This window comes from Tenrec ecaudatus, chromosome 1 (genome assembly GCF_050624435.1).
Source record: "Tenrec ecaudatus isolate mTenEca1 chromosome 1, mTenEca1.hap1, whole genome shotgun sequence".
In the NCBI taxonomy this organism is placed as follows: domain Eukaryota; kingdom Metazoa; phylum Chordata; class Mammalia; order Afrosoricida; family Tenrecidae; genus Tenrec; species Tenrec ecaudatus.
This window is the reverse complement of record NC_134530.1, coordinates 311,496,006-311,509,712: the sequence shown is the minus strand read 5'-3', so window position 1 is coordinate 311,509,712 and position 13,707 is coordinate 311,496,006. Positions and strand designations below refer to the sequence as shown.

Here is a 13,707-nt window from a genome sequence, read left to right as displayed (position 1 = left end):
CACTGCAGCCCCGAGTCAAATTTTTCTTTTCTTTTTATAATCGAAGCTAGTGCCGCGGGGAGGGGTTGAGCAAGGAACGGGAAAGGGGGTTTACACAAGATAACAGGGATTCCGTAGTTCAGCACGTCCTGCTCAGCTTATCTTGGACCAGATGATCTTGCAAAACTTCTTGCTCACATTTACCAGCAGATAGTTGTAAGGTCACAGTGACTTGCTTTTCCAAGATAACATACCTCTCTTAGAATAGGGGTGGCACTTAGCTTTTCAAAATGGAGTAACTTAAGACAAATTATTTTATTCTATTAAGCCATAACAATATGCAACCTCAGGATAAAGCTGAAGAAAACTGAAACAAATCTGTGTCAGCCACAATATGATCTTGAGTCTATATCACCTGATTTTTGAGAACATCTCAAGATCAGTTTTTACATATTGAACACTAATGACAGAAGGCCTGATGAGCTGTGGCAGGACATCAAAAACACCATTCACGAAGACAGCAAAAGGTCATAAAAAAGACAGGAAAGAAGGAAAAGTTCAAGGTCGATGTCAGAAGAGACTCTGAAGCTTGCTCTTCATCATAGAGGAGTAAAGCAAATCGAATAAGTGATGATGTCAAAGAGCTGAATAGAAAATCTCAAAGAACAGCTCGAGAAGATAGTCAATTATTATAATGAAATGTGCAAAGATTTAGAATTAGGCAACCAAAAGGGAAGACTGCAGGGGGAAATCAAGCCCCCAGCACATCATCATGGGTCCGGTAGGCACAATTGTACAGCGATAATAAGATTATAGCAAAGTCATTAAGCATGAGATATAAAAGAGATTGAAATGATGGAGTCAGACACATTTCATGGTAGCATGCTCACCTCAACCTGGTCCACGTGGAGAGAGGGGCAAGGGAAATACAAGGGAAAAGGGAACAGGGGAGCGAGGACGGGAGAGGGGGAGGCGATGAGAGGCCTAGGGAGGAACTGAGAGAGCTCCTTATTGTAACCCAGGCCTATATATCTTTTTTTTCTTTCTTCTTTTTATTGGGGCTCATACAATTCTTATCACAGTTCATACATATACATACATCAATTTTATAAAGCACTTCTGTACAGTCTTTGCCCTAATCATTTTTTTCTCCTCTTTTCTTTTTTTACATTTTATTAGGGACTCATACAACTCTTATCACCATCCATACATATACATACATCAATTGTATAAAGCACATCCATACATTCCCTGCCCCAATCATTCTCAAGGCATTTGCTCTCCACTTAAGCCCCTCGCATCAGGTCCTCTTTTTTTTCCCCTCCCTCCCCTTTCCCCCCTCCCTCATGTGCCCTTGGTAATTTATACATCGTTATTTTGTCATATCTTTCCCTATCCGGAGTCCCCCTTCCCCCCTTCTCTGCTGTCCCTCTCCCAGGGAAGAGGTCACATGTGGATCCTTGTAATCAGTTCCCCCTTTCCAACCCACTCACCCTCCACTCTCCCAGCATCGTCCCTCACACCCTTGGTCCTGAAGGTATCATCCACCCTGGATTCCCTGTACCTCCAGCCCTCATATGTACCAGTGTACAGCCTCTGTCCTATTCAGGCCTGCAAGGTAGAATTCGGATCATGGTAGTTGGGGGGAGGAAGCATCCAGGATCTGGGGGAAAGCTGTGTTCTTCATCGGTACTACCTCGCACCCTAATTAACCCATCTCCTCTCCTAAACCCCTCAGGCCGATATATCTTTGGGATGAGTGCAAGCCCACTAATTACAGGTAGAGCCATAAGTCACAGAAAGGGGTTGCACTATAGGTTATACAGCAATAATAGGGGGACAATCTAGGGACATACACCCAATAGGAAGAGTAGAGATTAGGGATATACATGTGACAAGATGGGTGAATCCTAGACTCAGGATGGCAGCCTAACTTTGGAAGTCACTGAGCTGGTTTGATCTGTTCTCTGGATCTCCATGGAAACCATTATCAATAGAGTATAAACCCCACCTACAGGAGCCAAGCTAATGGTCACAAGAGTTTAGGGGAAAGTAGCCCATTGTCCTTAACAGCAGGGAGCATCCCTACCTGTCTGGCAACTGACTGCCTTCAGGGAGGATGTCTCTAAGCATCTGACCTCCCACCATATGCTGGCAAAAAGCCTCTAATGTTTAGCATGTCTTTGGGGCAGACAAAGCTGGGGAAAAGTCTCTTTATAATCCCACAGAAGACCATGCTTAGCATATCTTAAAGTGAAAGAACTTCAGAAAAAAATTCAAACCTTGAGTTGCAAGACTGAAAGATTCTATGAGCAAAATATTGAATGATGCAGGCAGGAAGCATCTGAAGATGTTAAACTACACAGAATCACTGTATCAAAAGTAGCTAGTCAAAATTCCACCACTTAGGAGTAGCATATGAGCAAGAACCAATGGTACCGGAGGAAAAAAGTTCTAGATACACCGAAAGTATTAGCAAAAACAAGGCTCCAGGAATTGATGGAATAAAAACTGATGAAACATTGGAAACTTGAAAGACAGCTACTTGGCCAACTGACTGGAAGAGATTTTATATTTGTACCTGTTGCAAAGAAAGGTGAGACAACAGAATGCGGAAATTATAGTGCAACATCACTGATATCACAAGCAAGTAAAATTTTGCTGAAGATCATCCAACAGCAGCTCCTGCAGTATATTGACAGAGGTTCATGCCAGATTCAGAAGAGGACCTGGAATAATGGATATCATTGCTGATGTCAGACGAGTCTTGGCTCAAAGCAGAGCACTCTAGGAAGATGCTTAGTTGTGTTTTATTGACTATGCTAGGGCAATGACGGTGTGGACCATAACAAACTATGACTAACATCGAGAAGAATGGAAATTCCAGAACACTTGATTGTGCTCACGCAGAATTTGTACATGAGTCAAGAGGCAGCTGTGGGAACAGAAGGGCATGCTGCATGGTTTAAAATCATGAAAGGTGGGAGCCAGGGTTGTGTATTCACATCAAACTTATTTTATGTGTATGCTGAGCAAAATGAGAAGCTTGATTATATGAATAAGTATATGGCATCATGATTTGAGGAAAGCTTATTAACAACCTGCAATATGCAAGTGACACAACCATGCTTGCTGAAAGTGTGGACTTGAAGCCCTTGCTCATGAAAATCAAGGACTGCAGCCCTCGGTATGGATTACAACTTGTTGTAGAGAACACCAAGATCCTCAGAAGTGAACCAACAGATGAGATCATGATAAGTGGGGAAAAGGTTGGCGTCACGGATTTTTGTATTGCTTGGATCTACAATTAATGCCGGAAGGAGCAGTCAAGAGATCACAGGTGAGTTTCATTCGGTAAATCTGGAACTAAGGTGCATCTGACGCAAGCTATGGTATTTCCAATTGCCTCACCTTCGTATGAAAGTATGATACTGAACAAAGAAGAACCAATTCATTTGAATTGTGGTGGAGAAGAATACCGAAAGGACCATGGATTGCAAAATGGCAAATGGACGTATCTTGGAAGAAGTACTGCAGGAATGCCCTTTAGAGACAAGTGCAGTAAGACTTTGTCTTCCGTATTTTTCACATGTTGTTAGGACGGACCAGTCCCTGGACAAGGGGATCATATTTAGTAGAGGGAGAGTGGGAATAAAAGAAGGCCCTCCATGCTAGGTGCAGTAACACTGCGGCTGCAACTATGGATTAAAGCACAGAAACAATGCAAGGATGGTGTAGGACAGAGCAGTGTTGCATTCTGCTGTGGATAAGATCACGATGGTTTGGAACTGGCTTGATGGAACCTAACAACAACAACATGAAGAAAGATTTCAAAACGGTGAGATCCTAAGATCTTTCCAAAAGAAAACTTTTCATTTCGAATAACTTTACATTTATAGGTAAGCTATCAAAATGATGCAAAAGATGCCATATATCCTTTTATCCATCTCTTTTAATATTATTGTCTGATAGAACTATAGTCGAATTATCAAAACCAGGAAGTTAATAATGGTGGAGTATCATTGACTAAACTCCAGATCTTGTTGAAATTTCATCAGCTTTTACACTAATACATTTTACTTGTTTCTGTATCCGACTCAAGACCCTACATTGAAACAACTTTTTTCCTTAGTTTCTTGAAGTGTGTCATAAGTCCTCAGCCTGCCCTAGTCGTCCAGGACCTTAACACTTTAGGAAAATATTGATTAGTTATATTTAAGAGTATCCCTCTGTGTAAGTTTGTCCTGTCTCCTAATGATCAGGGTGAGCATCTTTGCATCATTGGCAAGAAATGCGCAAAAACAGAAAAAAGAAATACAGAAATTAAGTGATTGACATTACAACAGAACCAGCTGTGCTTCTTTAATTACACAATATTGAGAACCTGCACTCCAACAAATTTGAAAATCTAGAAGTTATGCATAAATTTCTAGAAATGCAGTCATCTTATGTACTTTGGACATGTTATCAGCAAAGATCAGTCCCTTGAGAAGGACATCACGCTTGGTAAAATGTAGGGGCAGCAAAAAAGAGGTAGGCCCTTAAGGAGGAGTTGTATTGACAGTGGCTGCAACAATGGGCTCAAATGAGAAAAATTGTGAGGATGCTGAAGTGGGGGGGAAAGGAGGGCCCCCAAGAAATCATCACTGGTCCGGTAGGCGCAATTTACAGCCATAATAAGTAAAGATTATAGTGAATTCATAGAGAGCATGAAAGAGATTGAAGTAATGGAGTCAGACACAATTCATGGTAGCACGCTCACCTCAGCCCACTTGGTGGTCGGTCCTCGTGGGGAGAGCCCAGGAGCGAGAGCTGGAAAGACCCACTCTATTGCTAACCGAGGGCCATCATTACCTAGGTGGGTGTGATTACAGGTAACCACACATCACAGGAAGGGGCAGTACAATAGGCATGTACATCATGTGAAGGGGATGTATGATAGGCATAAGCGTGACAGGAAGGGGATGAGCTAGGGGTGTGCACATAGGAATGGGAGGGACTAGAGGTATACAAGTGACAAGATGGGTGGACCCTAGATTCATGATGGCGGCCTAACCTTGGTCGCCCTTGGGTGACTTTGACCTCTCAGGGGTCTACTTCAAGGAAACAGTCAACTACTATCCTTATCAGAAGGGAGTGGGTCCTACTTGTTGTGGGATAAACATGGTGACTGCTTGTTCTAGATGGCTGATAACCCTTAGGGTGAATAACCCCTGAACTACTTCTGCTCACCTCCAAATGTACAGTTATTTGCCATGTATAGCAAGCAGCTAAGTTTGGCAAATATTTGGGAAGACAACTTGGGACAAATCTTTCTGTTTCCCACACTGGAGGAATGGGTAATGTTTCATTCTATCATACATAGAGTTACTATGACGCAGAACCAACTTGTTGACACCCACAACAATCACAACAACAACCCAAATTAACACAGAATGATATGGAAAATCTCTACAAGAAGAAAAAATCTGTTAATTTTTTTAAAACTCCAAAATCTAAATGTTCAGGACCATATGGATTTAAGGTGAATTCTACCAAGCATTTAGAGAAGAGTTGACACCAATCCTACATGATGTAGTATTGCATAATATACAAACATACAGTGTACTACAAAACTCATTTTATGAAGCAAGAATAAGCCTGGTAACTAAGCCAATATTGAAAATTACAGACCAATATCCCTAATGTACACATATCAAAATTTTCAACAAAATTCTAGCCAATAGAATTCAAAACAGCATAAAAATCAATACATCATGATCAAGTGGGATTAACATCAGGTGTGCAAGACCCCTTTAATAATAGAAACACACTCAACACAATCCACCACAGAAATGAAATAAATAATAAAAACCGTATAATTATATCAATCGATGAGGAAAAAGCATTTGATAACATTCAACATCTATTCTCTATTAAAAACATGCAAAATAATAAGAGAAGGGAAATTCCCAAGCACAATAAAGACCATGGATGAGAAACCAACAGCTAGCAGCCCCACTTATTGGAGAAAAGTTGAAAACATTGCCCTTGAAACAGGAACCCCAGGCAGGGGTGAGGTGATCAAGCACATTGTAACACTGAAGTCTTCGCAAGAGCTAGAAGGTATCAAAAAGGCATCTACATTGGCAATGAAGAAGCAAAACTCTCTTATTTTTTTTTAGTATGTGTGTGCTGCCGAAGCGAGCACGCAAAACTCTCTTTATTTGCAAACAATATAATTATATATACATGAGAGTAAACCACTCCCCCCAACCCCCCCAAAAAACAGAAAAGAGCGGGACCAGGCAGAGTTTGTGTAGTCCTCATTTTTCCCGCTAGGTGAACGTGAAGCAACTCTGAGTGAGCGCACCCAGTGATGTCTCCTGGGAAGGTTCTCCCTGGTCACAGTGACTTTTTCATAAAAGCAGTTTCACACCAACCACTTTTTTTTTTTTTAGATGGCTGACTTAAGAGAACAGCTTGCAGCTGGGAAATTTTCTTTCCTACTTGGGAAAAATGCCGCAGAAACTCTTGTGATGTTGAATATAGCTTGCAAGGACAACGCTATGGGGAAAAGGCAAGTGTATGAGTGGTTTTCTCATTTCAAAAAAGGTGAAATGTTGATTGAAGATAAACCTTATTCTGGACGTCCTTCAACTTCCTGAAGGGAAGAAAATGCATTTGGAGTTAATTCCACTGGGTCAGACTCAAGCCTTCTGTATTGGACAGAGTCAAACCAGATTGCTAATAAATAAATATATACATATATATTTCAAGAAATAAACCGTTAAATTATATACAGATAGATAATACAAGAAATTAACAGTTAAATTATAAAGCAGTGAGACACTAGCAGTCCTTTAAGACTTGAGAGCCGCCAGTTGCCAATCCCCTTCTGTAGAGAGAGCTGGGCTATATATACCCAGGCAGCAAACAGCAAGGCAGGTCCCCAACTGTCATCAACTGTCGGTCCCCAGCTCCAGAGATGAACATTCCAATCGTGTGGGCTTAAAGGGACCTCAACTTACAGCAACACAGTCCACAGGCTAGGCATCCCACAGGTAGTGTACCCCTTTAAACTGAGGCACAGAACAACCAAGGTGAGGCTCACCGAGCCATTTCTCCCTCTGCCCTTCAGTGAATCCTACTTGTGTTTATCGACCAGGCTGGCACAATAAACTATAGCACCTTCTATTTAGAGGTTCTGAAACAATTACGTGACAGTGTGCTATCAAAAAGGCCTGCTTACACAGCCATCTCAGTGTACCAGTTTTTGGCAAAATCAGCATGCCTCTCTTGCCCCACGCACCTGACCGGGACTCACGCGACTGCTTTTTATTTCTTTGAATAAAAAGGACAGCAATTTTACCACATAAAGAAGTGAAGAAAAAAAAAGAGGGCGGTGCTGTCAGCCATCCAAACAGATGAGTTTGAAAACTGTTTCTAAGAATGGAATTGCAGATTTGACAAATGTATTAAGTATAATGGAGAGTACTTTGAAGGGGATAAGACTGTTTTGTAAAAAAAAAAATTAATATATAGCTCTGAAAAGAAAAATCGTTTTTATTTTCAGTTACCCCCTGTGTAAAAAATCCCAAAGATTCCATTTTTAAAATGGTGAACCTAATTGAAAATGTTGGCAATGTAGCAAGCTATGAGATCAACAGCCAGAAATCAATTGTATTCTTACATAGTAAAGTTGGATTCTTGTAAAGTAAATGAAATTAAAAGAATAATATTATTTACAGTAACTACTCAAAAGATAAATATCTAGGAATAAATCTTACCAGAAGGGGGGAGGTACATATACAAAGAAAACTATAAAACATTTCTGCAAATAACACAAAAGACTCAAGTAGAATGCCCCATGTTCCTGAATAAGAAGATTAAATACAGTGAAATGTCAATATTCCCCGAATACTTTATAAAGTCAATGCAATTATGATCCAAATCCCAGCACATTTCTTCAAAGAAATAGAAAGCTAATAACCAACTTTACATGGAAAAGAAAGAAACCCAGGATTTAAAAAAAAAAACCACTACTAATAAACAGAAAGAAAGTAGGCAAATTTAACTCCCAGATAGTGAGTCCTATTATGTAGCCACAACTTAGTATTGGTTCAATGACAGACACAAAGCCCAATGGATTAGAACTGAGAATCCAGAAATACAACCAAGTACCAGCAGAGATCTGATCTTTACTAAAGGACACATTAAGTGGGGGAAGAGATAGCCTTTACATTAAATAGTGGAGGAAAAATTGGATCTCCACCTGAAACAAAGGAAACACAATCCATCCATCACATCATGTGTAAAAAAAGGAATTGAACACGAATTAATGGCCTAAATATACACATTAGAGTCCTAAAAGCCAACAATGAAAAAATAAGGACAAATTATGTGTCTATATTTATAGGTTTAGTATTAAGGTGGAGGAAGGACCTTGGGCCTCTACTCAAGCACTCCCTCAATGCATGAATACTTTCTTTTATTAAATTGGCACTCTATGATGCTCACTCTCCCGACACAACTGCTGAAGTCAAGGTGGGTGAACAAGTAAATGTGGCGAAGAAAGCTGATGGTGCCCGGCTATCAAAAGAGATAGTGTCTGGGGAGGGAGGAGGGGAAAAAAAAAGAGGACCCGATGCAAGGGGCTTAAGTGGAGAGCAAATGCCTTGAGAATGATTGGGGCAGGGAATGTATGGATGTGCTTTATACAATTGATGTATGTATATGTATGGATTGTGGTAAGAGTTGTATGAGTCCCTAATAAAATGTAAAAGAAGAAAAGAGAAAAAAATGATTAGGGCAAAGACTGTACAGATGTGCTTTATACAATTGATGTATGTATATATATGAACTGTGAAAAGAATTGTATGAGCCCCAATAAATTGTTAAAATTTAAAAAAAAATAAAATAAAATGCAATTCAAAAAAAAAAAAGAGAGATAGTGTCTGGGGTCTTAAAGGCTTGAAGATAAACAAGCGGCCATTTAGCTCAGAAGCAACAAAGCCCACATGGAAGAACATACCAACCTGTGTGATCGCGTGGTCCCGAAGGGATCAGTTATCAGTCATCAAAGAACAAAAAATCATATCATTGGCTGCATATCTCCATGATACAATCGCCAAAGACAAACGGGTGCATAAGCAAATGTGGCGAAGAAAGCTGACGGTGCCCGGCTATCGAAAGAGAGAGTGTCTGGGGTCTTAAAGGCTTGAAGGTGAACAAGCGGCCATCTAGCTCAGAAGCAATAAAGCCCACATGGAAGAAGCACACCAGCTGGTGTGATCACAAGGTGCCAAAGGGACCAGGTATAAGGCATCATGCAAAAAAAAAAGATGATTTTATATATATATATATACATATATATGTGTGTCTGTGTATGTGTGTGTGTATGTATATATATATGTGTGTGTGTGTGTATATATATATATATATATAATAGTGAATGAAGGGGGAAGTGCAGAGTGGAGACCCGAGGCCCAAGTGTCGACCACTGGAGATCCCCTCATAGAGGGGTTTAGGAGAGGAGATGGGTCAGTCAGGGTGTGATGTAGTACCGATGAAGAACACAGCTTTCCCCCAGATCCTGGATGCTTCCTCCCCCTCGACTACCATGATCCGAATTCTACCTTGCAGGACTGGATAGGGCAGAGGTTGTACACTGATGCATATAGGAGCTGGAGGCACAGGGAATCCAGGGTGGACGATACCTTCAGGACCAGGGATGTGAGAGGTGATGCTGGGAGAGTGGAGGGCGAGTGGGTTGGAAAGGGGGAACTGATTACAAGGATCCACATGTGACCTCCTCCCTGGGAGATGGACGGCAGAGAAGGGGGGCAAGGGAGACTCTGGATAGGGCAAGATATGACAAAATAACAATCTGTGGATTATCAAGGGCTCATGAGGGAGGGGGAGCGGGGAGGGATGGATAAAAAAAAAAGAGGACCTGATGCAGAGGGCTTAAGTGGAGAGCAAATGCTTTGAGAGTGATTAGGGCAAAGAATGTACGGATGTGCTTTATACAATTGATGTATGTATATGTGTGGATTGTGATAAGAGTTGTATGAGCCCCTAATAAAATGTTAAAAAAAAATTAAGGGCCATAATACAAGGCATGAATACACTACTAAATGTAATGAAAAGTATCCACACTGTAGAAGACAAAATGGAGGGAGTACTAAGACTTTCTAAAAACTACTACACATATGCACACCGAAAGACTTCATCAATAAGGCAAAAAGAGGACCTACAGATTGGGGGAAAAGATCAAGCAATGATGTATTAGTAAAGGGTTAATTTCAAAAAATCTGTTGGAAACCACAACACCTCAACAAGAAAAATAACAAATAATTCACTCAACATTAGGCACAGGACATGAATTTCCCCAAGATGACATCCAGGCAGTGAATAATCACATGAAAAAATTTTGCATTCATTAGCCATAAGAGAAATATTATATTAAGAAGTTTGTGCCACCTGCCTGGGTCCAGATGGAGGGGGAAGTGGGCAGCCCCATGGGGCTGGCAGGGCAGGTGGAGTGAGCCTGCTGGGATGGGGTTGAAGGGTGTGTTCCACTCGCCGACTGGCCACTCCCCAGTCCATGCAGGCCCTGCCCTGCCGTGACTCCAGGTGGCCACCAGACCCGGACAAGGACTTCCAGTAGTAGCCAGACATTACATCCTGCCACACTATGGGGCCATGCATCAGATGGATTTTTCCAGCCCTTTGTCATGCTGAGCAAACATTCTAAAATCTGGAAAACTGCTAGCGATCACCGAATTCCAGCGCACCCATTGGTGCTCTGCTCTGTCTCATAGTATTATGCCGCCGTGTTTACTACAGATGTCAGAGAAGCGAGAGAAGAAGAAATAAAAGCAGATGGTGTAGAACCGAATTCACTTGGTGCTTCAGTTTGCGTACGGCCGGCCGCCTTGAACTAAAAGGTCATATTGCGGTCCTCCCATGCACAGCTTGCCCTGGTCAGCTTTCACGAGTTGGAGAAGATTGTTGGAAGTATTTAATGAAAGAGCTTCACCCGTTCTTTCGCAGAGGCAAGCAGCTGTACAGATTTGCTAAAGTGACTCACAGCTGTACGATGGAATATTTCCTGGAAGTAATTAGAAACCAAGATCTCTCAGTAAGCATGTGGCTTATCTGAGGCTCCCACTTCCGGCACCACAGTTCCTGACAGATATGGAAAAGAATGCACTTTGGGGGGATGATAGAGAATGTCAGATCCTCATTATGGGAGCCAGGAAATACTCTTTATTACCAAAGAGATGGCCTGTGTTACCAAGTCCTGTAGCCAAACCTCGGAGTCAACGGTTGGTATGTCATTTGCTGTGGGTGGAATGGACTCAAAAGGAGTGACAAGCATTGAGAAGAACAAATACGATCCCCAGACCCATGTGTGGACTCCTGTCGCCAATAGGAACAAAAGGCAGAGCTGTCCCTTACTGTTGCCACGTCAGGTGACAGATTGGATGTGCTTAGAGGCAGAGACGGACTGTAGACTTGAAATACAGTAGAACCCCCAAACACCCCCAAAATGAAAGCATGGCGCGTGCTGCCTCCTATGTCCACACAAAGGCATGGCCTTGGTGTGCTGTATTGGAAAGTCCCCTGTGTGCAGTAGGAGGGCATGATGGCTCGCGCTATCAGAATGCAGTGGAAAGATGAGACCGACAGACTCGCCAGTGGAACACTGTTGCCACGATGTCCACCCCCAGGAGCACAGTAGGTGTGGCAGTCCTCGGTGGAAAATGTGTACAGTTGGTGGTCAGGATGGAAGTTCTTGTCTCATGTCAGTGGAATGTTCTGATCTGTATACCCATAAGTAGACAGGGTGTGCACAGATATCCAAAAGGAGAAGTGGCGAACGAGGAACTACCTGGAACGGGTGTGGGTCGCTGTATACTATTGCTCCTGCCTCCAACTTGACTTGCAGTCTCTCAGACTGTGTATGTGGAGAGACATGATCCCCAAAGAGATATGTGGACTGCGGTGACTTCTGTAAACATCAGGAGACGCTGTTGTAGATCTGTTTGGTTGGTGATAAACTGTATGGTATCAGATGTAATTCAAAACTGCAGCTGGTGGACTGTGAGCATGTGTTCTTGACATTAAAAGGTGGCCAATAGTACTACTCACAGCAAAACCCAGTGGCATCGGGGAGTCCCATTTATTCTTAGCCAAGCATTGTACTCCCATTTTCCAGATTTTATTTGTAAGTTCAAATTCACCAGTTAAAACTTATAAGGTTCTACTTCACTGTTTTTGTATCATGCATACATTTATCATACAACACTTGTTGCAGCACATTTTGCTTATTTGTTTCCTTGGTTATTTAACCTAAATCACTATTCCAATGACAAAGTCTCTACTTCATGTCTCTAGTGACATAAATACTATGTAGTATTTCCTAAATAGGGGTATTTTTGTGTCTGTGCTCTTGTTATAGATTTTATTTCTACAATGGGTTAAGTCCCAGTAGTAAAGAAAACCATTAAGCCATTCAAAGAACAATGGCCAAATGAAAACTTGACACAATCTTTGGGAATGACTCAAATGTTCATTCCATTTCATGGAGACAAACCAAGAACTAGATGTTATTCCTACATGGAAGTGTGGTACTGTGCATTACATTTAAGATATGCAAACGTATGTAGAGAAAATAAATGCTATATGCTGCAAAAAAAGAAAAAGAAATATACTGAGGTAGTTAGTTTATTGTGCCAACCTGGCTGATAAACACATGTGGAGTTAATTGAAGGGCTGAGGGATAAATGGCTCAGTGAGCCTTGCCTTTCCAGTTCTCGGGTTTCTTGCTTTCTGATAGGCGGACCAGGGTGCAGCTGCCTTAGCCAGTTCTCTGCTTTAGCTGGCAAGGCTCACTTCCTGCAAGACATCCCTAAGGAGAAGCCATAAGGACCTACCCCGATGCAGCCCTGGGTGCTGGAGCACCCATGTGGAGACCCCTGCCAGCGCTGAGATGCTTGCACATTCACTGATTCAGCTTTACACATTCACTGATTCAGCATCATTGTGTGTGTTTTGTGAGATGGAGGAGGACTTTGTGGATTGTTGTTGGACATATGGGTTAATGGGTTAATGTTGGACTTGTGGGCTTGGGCAGCACTGGGTTGGGATGTTTTCTTGCTGCACACTTAACCTTTATATAAAACTCTCTCTTATACATGAGTTTCTGTGCATTAGTTTCTCTAAAGTGCCCAGAGTAACACATTTACATTAAAACAGCAATGAGATATCCCCTCACACCAACCCCCTGCAAAATTTAAAAGAATAGAAAACGGTAAATGCTGGAGAGGATGTGGAGAGAGTGGAATGCTCAGACATTGCTGCTGGGATTGTACAAACACTACGGAGATCAGTGTGCCACTTCCTTCAACAAATGCAAATACAAATACCGTATGATCCAGCAGTGTCTTGACTTGGCGTATGTCCTAAAGAAACAAAGGGCAAAACACAAACAGACATATGTATACCCATGTTTATTTAAGGGATTTCTGTCGTAGCAAAAAGTTGGAAGTAATATTAAATTCTGACTGAAGAGGGATGGACAAACAAACTCTGGGACATTCATACAATGGAATATCATACATCTTTTTAAAAAAAGATTAGTCTGTGAAACAATGTAAGACATGGACAAAATTAAAGAACAGTATGTGCATCAATTATTCAATCTTATAAAGATAACTGTTCTATGACACCATTTCATAA

At 41.6% G+C, this 13,707-nt stretch overlaps 1 pseudogene; it reads left to right on the top strand.

Moving 5' to 3' along the window:
* The first annotated feature begins 3,468 nt into the window (after positions 1-3,468).
* LOC142442076 (kelch-like protein 5) lies at positions 3,469-12,267 on the top strand (annotated as a pseudogene).
* Positions 12,268-13,707: the final 1,440 nt, after the last annotated feature.